The 14309-nt window shown below is 34.8% G+C and overlaps 1 long non-coding RNA gene across 2 annotated transcripts in view; it reads left to right on the forward strand.

Moving 5' to 3' along the window:
• The first annotated feature begins 8318 nt into the window (after positions 1-8318).
• Positions 8319-14309, forward strand: part of LOC105465346 (uncharacterized) — a 182125-nt gene continuing 176134 nt past the window's right edge. For both annotated transcript variants that reach the window (XR_011611947.1, XR_011611948.1), the window contains exons 1-2: positions 8319-8629; positions 12433-12555. This is a non-coding gene — a long non-coding RNA (uncharacterized lncRNA). The remainder of the gene's footprint in view (positions 8630-12432; positions 12556-14309) is intronic.

Below are 14309 nucleotides of genomic sequence, written 5' to 3' on the forward strand. Positions count from 1 at the left end.
TTCAGCACTACAACTGGGGGCCAATTTAAACAACAACATCAACAAACAGCATGAAAATGTGAAAACTGTAAGGCTAAATAGACCATAATAAAGGATACATTTATATTATGAAAGCTGAAATAAGAATGTTGCCTTTTTGACACCAGCTAAGAACACGTACACTAGGTGACTCAAATTTTTGGCACTCTGTGCATGCCCACGAATGATGAAAGTGCCAGGAGAATTGACTTGGGGGATATAAATAAATTTTAGTGAGTAGGCAAGTTCACAAATATAGAATTCATGAATAATGAGGATCAACTGTATGTGGAAGAAGTCAGCGGTTTCCTCTTGTCATATTTAGACTTGCAGAAAATCTGTTGGGCATTTATAATTATGCAACAAGTTCTCAAGTAAGAGAACAGAGGAGAAAAGTGTTGGGGTCAGTTGTTACAACAGGGATAACTGATGCAATACCAAATTATATAGGAAAGTCACTGAGAAGAAAAGAGTAAAATTTAGGAAAGCAAAACATGTACCAAGAATTGAAAACACTAATTGATAAAGCATCCAGATTACTTTCTTAAAGAGGATATATAATATTTTTGACTGCGATATGATAGGACCTAATGTTAAATATTCCCAGAAAGAGTTATCCTAATGCTGAAATCAAAGACTCCCTCAAGCTCAGTGATTTCTCCATACTGACATAAGGTTACTTGTGCCAGAGTTCCAGATTCCAAATCTCAAACCTTGAATTTCTGGTTATGCTCCTGATTCTCATAGTTGCTCTGCTTAACTGCATTATGTCCCTGTTTCTCGCTGGTCCTATTTCTCTCTGTGTCACATTGCCCTCTGGTAGAACATAAAACATGCACTACCCTTTTGCCATTATATCTAATATTTCTACCATCCCGCCGGAACGCCAACTGCAGATCCTTCACTGTCATTAGGCCCACGAGGGGATTTTTCATTACTTTATCTAAGATGCTAGGTTCTTAGTCTTGCATACTTTGATTGAAGACTGCTATAACTTTTAAACAGATAATTTAGACTGCTCACTAAAATTTGTGTTTTCATCCCAAGCTGCCCTCACAAGCCTCTTGGTGCCTTTTTCCTGAATTGGGTGAATCAATGCCAGCGTTTTACCCACCAAAATCCTAAGATAAAAACATATAAAAGCCTTTTGAATTCTGTATTACAATTCCAAATAATAAAAATCTACTCATGCTGATTTTTGCACCTATGAGATCAATGTCAGTTATGTAGCATATTAATTTGGTGAAGGTTGTAAACTCTTTCGTGTTTAACAACCATTTATTCCCCATGCCTTCTAGAGTCCCCTCTTTTATGATAATGCTCTTCAAACTTTCCTATCTCACTGTCCTTTCATTTTTTTAAATCCTAGTGAACTAAGATACTCATTCATCTCTAACTTCCTGATCATTTTTTGCCTTTCTCAGTATGAATGCTGACCAAGCCATGTTTCATGATCCCCCCACCATGAGCTAAATATTTCCATGCAGCTTTGTTTTCTCTTGCCTCTTCAACTATTTATTGCCTCCCTCACAGTTGTTTTCTATAACTATACTGCATCCATTTTCAACAGCACTGCCCTAAATATGTGCATTCAACCAGCCATCAGAGTTTTGCTAGCAGCATCCCATCCTTATTGATCAAATATACAAAAATGATGCATTCCTAATGAAGAGTTTGGTTACGCCAATTAGCACTCCTTTTTTATTGTCAGATCGAATATTGTAGTCAAAAGAACAACAGTGTATTAGCTCCTCTGCTTCTTGATTTCTATACTTTATTTAACACTTTATCCTTAATTTCTTACTACCAGCCCAAGTCCTGTTGCTTTGCATTTCCCAATAATCATACAGCAAGTGCAAGCACTTGCTTACTGCATTTCATAAATATTTGGTACTTTGCGGTTGTGGTCTGAACTTTCCAGATTATTTACTGAAAAAATATTCAGTGTAATCTCATGCTATCTTGGATTTCAGACCATTACTAACAATAATTCTTCTTTTTGCCTGGTCCTGCCCTATTAAAATAGGCAGCATAGTGAATAGCAAAAAATACTGCTTGAGGACTATTTTCCTCAATTAACCTCTCTGAGTGTGACAAAATTAGAAAGTTTTATTAGCTCATTCCAAGTTTGATAAGCTGTGGATCTAGAAGCATTCCCTTTATATTTCAAAACATTTGAGAACAAATATTACCTACTATCTGGAGTATAACCGAAATCAAACATAAGTATACATTGAGAGCCTATAATGCATCAGACACTGCATAGAAACAGTATGCTTTAACAGCTTCACACAACTGCTATAATTAAATATTTTTATCAGTTCTCACATATTAGAAAATTTATACTCAGATAAGTTAAAAAATATAATGGTTAAATACATAAGCCACACCTTGACTGTATGAATTCAAACCTCATGCTTTTTTAGATCCTCCATACTTCTGTGCTGATATTCAGGCTTGATCAGCAAGACTTTGAATAATCGTACATTGTTGGTTATAAGTCTTAAATTGATACTCAAATCTCTCCAGCACGATATCTGTAGAATGGTAGCATATATGTGGCTACTATAATAAATCCCAAAACATAAATGTTTAATTTATCAAAGCTTCCATGATAAAATTAAAATAACTTATCTTTATGCTATATAATAATATAATGAATTAGGCTATATTAATAAGTTAATAGTATAAAGTTTTAGCTTCATGGACTTGCCACTAATTAATTGACACTCTTTTTTGGAATATTCACTTCTCTAACTTTGTAATCAGTTCAAATATTCCAATGTTATAGCCTCTTCATCTAGACATGGTGACAGATAACTAAGTTGAAGATACCAGTGGTTTGCAGTTGCTGAAAGTTTCCTCTGCTATACTTTATCAGATCTTATAGATACCCAGTATTTTGAGTCAAGTTTTGGTAAATCTACTGAACCTCTCAATAGGGTATCTTATAAGCACCTCTATTTTAATTTATACACCAAAAGTTTGCGATATCTGGTCTTTTGAAGACAGTGTACCTTCTTTATCCAGCTTGCCACTCTGTGTCTTTTTAATTAGGACATTGAGCCCATTTACATTTAATATTAGTATTGATATGTGTGAATTTGATACTGTCATCATAATGTTAGCTGGTTATTTTGCAGACTTATGTGGTTGCTTTACAGTGTCCACTGGTCTGTGTACTTCCGTGTGTTTTTGTAGTGGCTGGTAATGGTCTTTCCTTTCCATATTTAGTGTTTCCTTCAGGATCTCTTGTAAGGTATGTCTGGTGATAACACATTTCCTCAGCATTTTCTTGTCTAAATAGGGTCTCAATTCTTCTTCACTTATGAAGCACAGTTTAGCCAATTTCTTTAAATTTGTCAAATTTAAATTTCTTTAAGAATGTCAAATATTAGCTCTCAATGCGTTCTGGCTTATAGGATTTCAGCTGAGAAGTCCACTGTTAGTCTAATGGGCTTCCCTTTGTAGGTGACTTGCCTTTTCTCTCTATATGCCTATTACATTTTTTCTTTCATTTCAATCTTGAAGAATCTGATGGTTACGTGTCTTGGTGATAATCTTCTATCGAAGTATCTTACTGGAGTTGTCTGCATTTCCTGAATTAGAATGTTGGCCTCTCTAGCTCTGTTAGGGATTTCATGGATGATATCCTGAAGTGTGTTTTCCAAGCTGGTTCACAACTGCAGCAAAAGCAAAAATTGACATGTGGGGTCTAACTAAACTAAAGAGCTTCTTCACTCAAAGAAACTGTCAATAAACAACCTACAAAATGGAAGAAAAGTTTTGCAAACTATGCATCTGACAAAAGACCTAATATATACCAGCTATAAGGAACTTAAACAAATTTACAAGAAAAAAGCAACCCCATAAAAATGTGAGCAATGGACATGAACAGACACTTTTCAAAAGAAGACATACATGAGGCCAATAATCATATGAAAGAAAGCTCAACATCACTAAACATTAGAGAAATGCAAATCAAAACCACAATGAGATACCATCTCATACCAATCAGAATGACTACTATTAAAAAGTCAAAAAATAACAAGGGCTAGTGTGGTTGTAGAGAAAAAGGAATGTTTATACACTATTGGTGGGATTATAAATTAGTTCAACCATTGTGGAAGACAGTGTGGCAATTCCTCTAGGATCTAGAGATGGAAATGCCATTCAACCTAACAATCCCATTATTTGTCTTCTTTTGGTTCTCTAATTCTTTCCATTATTGTGTTAGGTTGTTAACTTGAGAATCAGTATGTTAAAATGGTCATCTGACCCAAGGCAAGTTATAGATTCAGTGCCATTCCTATTAAACTATCATTGACATTCTCCTCACAACTAGAGAAAAAACTATTGTAAAATTTATATGGAACTAAAAAAATGCCCAAATAGTAAAGGTAATCCTAAGCAAAAAGAACAAAACTGATGACATCATGTTATCTGACTTTATGTTACAGGGCTACAGTAACCAAAACAGAATGGTACTGGTACAAAAAAGACACATAGACTAATGTAACATAATAGAGGACCCAAAAGAGGACCACACACCTAAAACTATCTGAGCTTCAAAAATCCTGACAAAAACAAGAAATAGGGAAAGGATTCCCTATTCAATAAATGGTGCTGGGATAACTGGTTAGCCATATGTGGAAGATTGAAACAGGACCCCTTTCTTATACCATATACAAAATTAATTCAAAATGGATTAAAGGCTTTAAAACTCAAAACTATGAAAACCCTGAAAGACAACCTAGGAAATACCATTCAGGACCGAGAAACAGGCAAAAATTTCTTGACAAAAATGCCAAAAGCAATTGCAACAAAAGCAAAAATTGACAAATAGAAATCTAATTAAAGAGCTTCTGCAAAGCAAAAGAAACTATCCCCTGTTGGTTGGAGTGTCAATTAGTTCAACTATTGTGGAAGACAGTGTGGTGATTCCTCAAAGACCTACAGGCAAAATTACATTCAACACAGAAATCCCATTACTGGGTATATACCCAAAGGAATACAAATTGTTCTATTATAAATACACATGCACACATACGTTTATTGCAACACTATTCACAATAGCAAAGACATGGAATCAACCTAAATGCCCATCAATGATAGAATGGATAAAGAAAGTGTGGTACATCTACACGATGGAATACCATGAAGTCATAAAAAAGAATGAGTTCATGTCCTTTGCAGGCATGTGGATGGAACTGGAGGCCATTATTCTTAAAAGAGTAACACAGGAACAGAAAATCAAATACCACATGTTATCACTTACAAGTGGGAGCTAAACGATGAGAACACACACTGGGGCTTTTGGATGGTAGAGGGTGAGGGAAGGGAGAGGGTCAGGAAAAATAACTAATGCATGCTAGGTTTAATACCTAGGTGATAAAATAATCTGTGCGATAAATTCCAATGACACGAGCTAATATATGTAACAAACCTGTACTTTTACCCATGCACTTAAAATAAAAGTTAAAAATGTTTTAAGTGATAAAAATAAGTCAACCAATATTTTTGGATGAACAGGAAAAATATGAAGAATGAAACTTATGGAAGTACTGTTTCTGCCACAGTAAGGATATAATTACCTTGTTTTATGAATAAGAACAGAAGAAAAGCTGAAACTCAATGAGTTAAGCATCTAACACAATAGAAACATAATGAAAAATAAGTAGAACATAGAAAATTTAAAGAGTCTAAGTTAATAAAAAAAATATTCCTAATATAATGGAAATTAATAACAAAATCAAAAACTGATTCTTTGACAAGATTATTAACATTGATCTTCACATTTGATTAAGAAAATATATGAATGAAAAGAATCTTACATATCCTGAAGATGTTAAAATATTATTTTGAATAACTGTCAATAATTGAAACTTTGAAAAAATTTCTAGAAAATAAAACTTTTCAAAAATTGACACAGGCAGAATTTGAAAACCTATGTTTAATTGACATCATCACCGAGTTTTAACATTTATATAAACATTCATATAAAAATCAGCATTTGCCATAAATTTCCAGGTGACTACATATGAGTGTACATTTCAGAATTCATTTTATGAAGCCAGGATATTCTATAAAACATTGTCAAAAATGACAGTAGAATAATGGAAAATATCTGTTTAATCTCATAAACATAGCTATAAAATTCTTAAGCAAAATATTAACTATGAATCAAGTAATACATAAAGAGCATAATTTATTGTGTAAGTATGGGTTTACCATAGTTTGATTTATTATTAAAAATTAGTCAATGTAATATATAAAATGATACATATAACATGACGATATCAAATTATGTAGAAAAAATGCCTATTGAAAAAATTCAACATAATTTTAAAGCAAACAATTTTGAGAACACAAAAAATTTTGGGGAACTTGGAGTTAGGAGATATCCTTTATTTGATAGAGTTTTCACAACCATCCTAATTAATAGTGAAACATTGAAAGATTCGATTAACATCAACAATGTAAAACAATGAAGTTTTGTTTGGTTTTAGGTGAATATTAAATAGTAAATCAAGAAGAAATAATAAAATGTAAAATTCAGCTTTTATCAGCCAACATAGTAAAAGCTTATTTCAGTCAAAAAATTATCAATACAATTCATCATCCCTTAGCCACTGCTTTCATATCTGGAGATATTCATCTAACCATGGGTGGAAAATATTTAAAAACAAGTAAAATTATAAACAAAGAAAATACAATTTTAAAAAAGCATACAGTGTAATAACTATATAGCATTTACATTGTATTAGACATTTTAAGTCACCTAGAGATGACTTAAAATATGTAAGAAGATACATGTAGGTTATATACATATACTATGACATTTTACGTCATAGTAAAATGGTTCCAGTGCTGGAACCAATCTTCCAGGAGAACCAAGAGATAACTGTAGATGCAAAAAATAGTAGGTGAAAGTTACGTGAAGAACAGTATTTTCCTAGTCTCAAAGTACTTCCTCACAAAAATGCATTTTAATTACAAAGGGAAAAGAAGGGTAATTTTTTTTTTAACTTGAAAACTTGGCAAATATCTCCTTAATCAAGTCACCTATTAACTTCAGAAGGTAATGGGCAAATCAAAATTGTAGACCACACAATGGGATGCAATGAGAAAGTATAACAACACTTCTTGTATGTTCTTTCAAAAATGTATTATCTGAATGGTAATCATAAGAAAACATGAGGAACATTCAAAACTACTTGCCTGTCATCTTCAAAAGTGTCAGTATCATGAAAGTCAAATAAAGATTGAAGAATTCTTCCAAATCAAAGGAGCTGAAATAAGTACAACAGTTCAGTGTAGCTTTTGATCCTGGGTTGGATCTTTTTACATAAATGACATTAATGTGAAAACTGGCAAAATTTTTATACAGTCTATAGATTACATACCAGTAATGAACCATTGTCAGCTTCTTCATTTAGATGGTGATATTACAGTTATATAGGAGAATGTTCTTGGTTATAGAAAAAAAACTGAAGTACTTGAGGATAACGGGATATCATGTCAATGAGGTACTTCTTAATGGTTCAGGACTAAAAAAGGTCTTTATACTAGTCTCCCAACCTTTCTGGGAGTTTGAAAACATTTTAAATAAAAATAAATAGTGGTCAAATAGTCCCCCAAATTTAACAAGATATGTCTGTCAGTTTGGCTGGCAATAATTAAAAAGTTTAATAATACCAAGTACTAATGATGCTATAGAACAAAAGAAAGTTTCATATGTTGTCTTTGGATGTGTACATTGGTAAAATCATGTTGGAAATAAGTTGAAATTGGCCAGGCGTGGTGGCTCAGGCCTGTAATCCCAGCACTTTGGGAGGCCGAGGCAGGCGGATCACAAGGTCAGGAGATCGAGACCATCCTGGCTAACATGATGAAACCCTGTCTCTACTAAAAATACAAAAAATTAACCAGGCGTGGTGGCAGGCGCCTGTAGTCCCAGCTACTCGGGAGGCTGAGGCAGGAGAATGGCGTGAACCCGGGAGGCAGAGCTTGCAGTGAGCCAAGATCGCGCAACTGCACTCCAGCCAGGGCAACAGAGCAAGACTCCGTCAAAAAAAAAAAAAAAAAAAAAAAAAACCGTTGGAGTGGTAAATTTGAAGATACGCAAACTCTATTGCCCTACTTTGGTAGGCAGAATTCTAGATGTAGAATTCATGACCTAGAACTCATAACCTTTGGTCCGTGCTATTACTCCCATGATTACATTAACTTACGTGGCAAAAGGGATTTTACAGATGCGTTCCGATTTACTAATCAGTGTTCTTAGGACGGGGGAATTATCTAGGTGGGTGGTAAAATCACAAGTGACCCCATTAAAGTCTCCAGCAGGTGGCAGAAGAAGAAATCAGGGATTCAGAGCCTGGCAAAGGTTTAAAACAGGGATGTTCTTTGCTGTAAAAATACATACACATCATGACATGGTACTGTGACTGGTCTCCAGGGCCTGAGAGAGGCTCCTAAGAACCTTAGGAACCTCAGTCCTACCACGGCCAAGAACTAAAGCAAAATCTTCCTCAGAGCTTCCAGATAAAAAGTCAAGCTCAATGAATACCTTGATTATGGCTTATAATATCCTGAGTAGCAAACCCAGGTGAGCGAATGCAGGCTTCTGACCTGTAGAATTGTGGGATAAGATTTTTTTTTTTATTTAAACCACTAAGTTTCTGATAATTTTTGACATAGAAATAGAAAATTAATATACCAGGCTCCCCACCTCTAAGTATATACCAAAAAGAAATTTCTGAGCATGAAAATAATTGTACTCATATAGTATATGTGTGTGTGTATATATATATAAATATATATGTACATACATGAATGACATTGTTCTAATATCTAAATACAGAAAAAAAGCCATATCTATATATTCATATATTCATATAAACCCATATATTCATTCAATGCAATACTTCTAGACTGAAAGTAAATAAATTTTATCTACAAAAAAAAGTGCGGGTAATCTTACAATGTTAGGTAAAAAAGACATTATATATATATATATATATATATATATATATATATATATGAATCAATTTGCATAAAGTTAAAAAACACACAAAACCAAGCTATGTTTTTGGGGGTGTTTATATAGTATCCCTATAAACTAAAGCAAGGAAATGATATACACAAAAATCAGCATAGTGATTTTTTAAATTATGGCATATACAGTTCTTTGTGTTTGCAGATAATGTAACAAACACAAAGAAAATTATAACTATGGCAAAAGTATTTCAAGGAATTGTTTTTGAAGTCTAGTATTAAAAGAGTATACTGGACTCTGAAAAAATTTAAGGACTTTTTGATGCAAGGAAGTCCATACTTGGGATATTAGGCAGGTCATTTGGACTCAGTATGTTTCTCTATCCCCAACAGTTACATGCCAGTGACGAAAATTCTACCAGTTGCCTTTTCATTTAGAATTTCCCTCTCTGTGATTCTAAAACAGCAATGCTTGTGACAATCAAATATTAAACTAATCTTTCTGCATCCAGAATAACAGAACCACTTTTTTGCAGATGAATAGTTAAACCTCAAACACTAAATACCTCTTGGATATTAGATACTGAGATGATACAGTGGAAGCAAATTGAAAAAATATGGGTTTCAGCAAGGTAAAGAAAATGGACTTAAAAGGGCCATTGATCACATTTAGGAGGTATTTTATAGCCTCGAATCCCAATTTTGGATTCCCTCCCTTTGTTCTAATACACATACAAAGTTTGGGTGAGAAGAGTTCTTAAAATAGTGTAAGAAATACTGGATGAACGAAATACTGAGGAATCGTAGTTGACTATGTGGCTATATGTCAATATGGGCCTCAACAATGAATTTACTTTTGGAAAAGAGAACGGATGACAACAGAACAGAGAATACAGGCTTTACATTTTCTTCCACAAAGAAGTACTATTTACAATATAAAAACACAATATAGAAACAGAGGAAAAACGCAGGAGTGTTGTTTACAGTCTCCCTCCCTGTAAAGCTATGAACAAAAAAAGTTTGCTTTCAATGTTTTATACTATCAAGTTTTTAAATATCTTTACCAGCTCCAGAATTGTTCATCTACAATCACGTTTATATTGATAAAGGCAAGCAGATGGTTAGGAGATCATATGATTAACAGCACACTAAAAGAGTTATCAGGATGAATGAACACTTAATTACCCATTGTTAGATGTATATTCCCCTATGAAAAATATACTATGACAATTTCCTTAAAAATTTCAGGAGGGCCTTTTAGACAAGGCATTGTAAATCCCGCAGGGGACAGGATAACAAGATGGGTGGATGTTTATAGGAGGAAGACAAGTTGCGACCCCCTGGCTCCTCTATTAATACAAAACTTAGAGCAGCTCCTCCTTTCATTGCAATATATATTGAGGTTTTACAGGGAAACAGCCTGATAAAGTAATTAAAAGGTCAAGACATCCTGACATAAGCCTGTAGTCTTAGCTACTTGGGAGGCTGAATCAAGAGGATTGTTTGAACCCAGGAGTTCAAGGCTGCAGTGAATTATGATCATGACACTGCACTCCAACCTGGGCAACAGAGTAAGACCTTGTCTCTAAAAAAAGAAAAAAAAAATTAAATAACTGTTTTTAAAGGTCAAGATATAATGCTTTTAAAAAAGGAGTTAAACTTTTTTCTCTAGTAATTGCCTACTCTTAGTTATATGAAGTCCCTGGCTATGACACTCAAACTAAAAAAAGCTGGGATTCATGGGCTAATTCTTCCCAGGTGGTGAAGCACAGGGCTGCGTCTCAACTTTATGATTCAAGAAACATGATACTGTCCTTGTACTCAGAGATGATGAATGTGAGGTAACATTCCTTGAAAAACTGAGTCTCGTGTTCTTGACTCAACCTGTTTTTTGTTTTGTTTTGTTTTGTTTTTGTTTTTTGTTTTTTTCATCTGGGAAATCTAGCAGCAAAACGAAATTGAGATTCTGAGGGTGCTTTTGGTGTGGGTGGATGAGTCATGGATATTCGTGAACGTGGTGGCCAAGCAAAGTTAGGAGTAAGGAGGACCTGGTTTTTAGCATTCCCAGGACACATTGTTTCCTTGTGGGCAAAACCTGTTGTCCTACCTCAGGGTGAGTCTCAGAAGACTAGCAGGGTAGATGGAAGATCTGTCAGCACCTCAAGGCTCTGGGCTAGGTGGACTATGACCTCAGCCTGGAAGAATCTGCTATAATCCTGGGACAACTCTGCTCTCCCGATTCTCTTTTTCTCAAGTTATTCTCTTTCTGACTTTTGTCATGCCTTTCCCTTCATTGCTAAAGGCTGCTGAAAATGAAAGCTCGAACACTATCCTGTTATTTGTGCTTTCAGCCTTTCCCTAAGGTAATTAGGCATAGTCCCTATGTGAATGTGGGAAAATAAGAGAATATATATGGAATATTGAGAAAAAGTAAAACAAATAACATAAATTAACAAGTTGAGTGGATAGGTCTTATGCCTAGAATTCATGTCAGGGCCCACAGTCAAATGTAAATTACTTCACTTCTCAAGTCAACTCTAAATGTAACCTGTCTTCTCCCGCTGTGCTGCGAGAGCCCTGCCACAGAGCATCATCAAAGACAGTGATTACAAAATAATAAATAATAAATTCTGTAGTCAGACTGCACTGAGTTGAAACTGCACAATAAATCAGTAATAGATCTGTCCAATTAACAATGAGCCAAATATTTAACTTCATCACCCCTATAACTTACTCTTGTTTATGAGGTCATTTCACATCTGAAATATAGAATCTACACACAACTTCCTTAGTTATATAATACTATGGCAAGAACTGCCTTAACTGGTTATACTTACACTGATGTAAACAATGGAATTGTCCGGCTGATGAACTGCAAAATGAGGATTCTGCCCAGGTTTGGCCAGATGCTAATGGTGGGCTTATCATTTATTACCTTTTGTAAATCCCAAAGAAAAACGGAGAGTGTTTGGCATGTAACTAACATTGCCAGATTTAGCAAATAAAAATGCAGAATGCCTAGTTAAAATCAAATTCCAGATAAACAGCTTTTTTTTTTTTTTTTTTTTTTAAAGAATCAACATGTCACAAATATTGCCTGGAATGCATTTATATCCTCAAATTAGATTTTCTTTATTTGAAACTTCAATTTAACTGGATGTCTTTTATTTTATCTACCAATTTTACATGCAAGATACCCCTTGTCATCAAACTTTTTTTTTCATTGAAGATTCATCTACAAGTGGAACCAACTATATCAGTAAGAAGCAAAGCATAAATTACTTTTTGAATATATTTGTTGGAGCTGTATAGAAGAAACATATAAAATGTCATACTCATTAAAACCATAATATAGTATGATCTGATGTTTCAAGTTCTACCAATAATAGTTCATTTCTTTCTTGCTTTTATCAGGATTCCTTTCTAAATGTAAACTGTGGTGGCTAGCAGTTAATGAATTCCTGGTGCAACTGAATGTTAAAAATGAAATTCTCTTTTGTGTCGATTTCAGCTAAGTTCCACAGATGCCAAAACAGAGTGAGTATTTATACAGATGTACGGTGATCATCATCTATGTAGGTTTAGTAAAACAGCCTAAAATCAGTTCAGTAACAATTAGCCTAATTCCCATGTTCAGAGCATAAGATTATAAAGCTCAACTGTAATCCCAGCACTTTGGGAGGCCGAGACAGGCGGATCACGAGGTTAGGAAATCGAGACCATCCTGGCTAACATGGTGAAACCCCGTCTCTACTAAAAAAATACAAAACATTAGCTGGGCGCGGTGGCGGGCGCCTGTAGTCCCAGCTACTCGGGAGGCTGAGGCAGGAAAATGGCGTAAAAACCCGGGAGGCAGAGCTTGCAGTGAGCTGAGATCCGGCCACTGCACTCCAGCCTGGGCAGCAGAGCGAGACTCCGTCTCAAAAAAAAAAAAAAAAAAAAAAAAAAAAAAAAAAAAAAAAAAGAAGATTATAAAGCTCAAGTATCTGGGGAAGAGAATATTTTTGTGGGGATAGTTCTAAGTATGCAGTAAGTCTTTCTCCTATGGAAAAGGTGGGGATTAGCTTTCTCTCATTTCAGCCTTAGTGAAAAGATTGCAGGAGATTTTTTAGAGAGCATAATGTGTTCTCTTGGAGTAGACTTTCGTGAGACATAAGCATTACAAAATAAATAAAGTAGAAAGAAAAAGACTACCATTGTGAGAATGGCTAAAGTGGTCTGTGGAAGCAGGTTGTAAGATTATTTGGGGAAAATAAATGCTCTTTGACTGAAAGCAGGATACAGTTTCATGTTTCTAGGGAATCAGATGTGGTAGGTGTATTAGCCAGAGGAAGTTTTAAAAGCTTGAGAGGTTTTTCTGCAAAGGGTGAATTAATTAGAGGTTCATTAGTTCATTAGAGGCTGAGGGGAGGTAGCAGGTAGACAACCGAAAAAAGAGACTTTGGCCGTTTTCTAGGTGGGTCCAGCTAGAGGTGTTCAAAAGCAAAACTCTGAGTCATCCAGGAAAGCACTAGGAAAGGCAGATAAAGCTTTAAGTAATGGCCAAGGGGAAAGCCAGCTCAAAGACTATCAGTCTCGCCAGACATTTTCTGGACTTACCTCTGAGTACTTCCTCTCTCAAACCTGCAGAAAGAGGACCACTTAGTGAATGGGAGAAGGTGAAACGAGGATGTCATAGGTAGTGAAATAGAAAATAATGTAATCACAGCTCATCACCAAAGTAAGTTACTACCTGATATAGGCCCAATAGATCAGGGGACCTTCAGGTGCAACACCGAGCTTTTCACTATTCTACAGAAATAAATATTTCAAATACGGATTGAGTCCATTCTTGGATAAAAGTAGCCAAAATACTTTTTATTATATGAATAACTGGAGATATTCTGCCACCTGCCCAAGATCCATTATGCTAATTGATGAGGAGTAAAGGGCAGATTTAGTACATTTGTAAGGTATGAGACATTTCTGTTTGACATCTAGAGCAGGTGTCAACTAACTTTTACTGCATAAGGCCAGATAGTAAATTAATGTTTTAGGCTTTGGGGGCCAAGAAAAAAAATGAGGCTATTATGTAGGTGTTTATAACAACAACAGTTAAACCATATTTTTACTGAATTTTTATTAACAAATTCAGAATATAACAAGAATTGAGTAATTTTTTTTGGTAATACACATCTGTAAGTGAGGAGAATTGAATTCTTTTTGAGTGGATAACATTTTGCTTCATTGGGCTTCAATGTTAGTGTTCTTTACTATCAAATAGATTACAGAGGTTCATCTGTAAAATCAAT

The sequence above is a fragment of the Macaca nemestrina genome, chromosome 13, assembly GCF_043159975.1.
Source record: "Macaca nemestrina isolate mMacNem1 chromosome 13, mMacNem.hap1, whole genome shotgun sequence".
NCBI classification, from domain to species: Eukaryota; Metazoa; Chordata; class Mammalia; order Primates; family Cercopithecidae; genus Macaca; species Macaca nemestrina.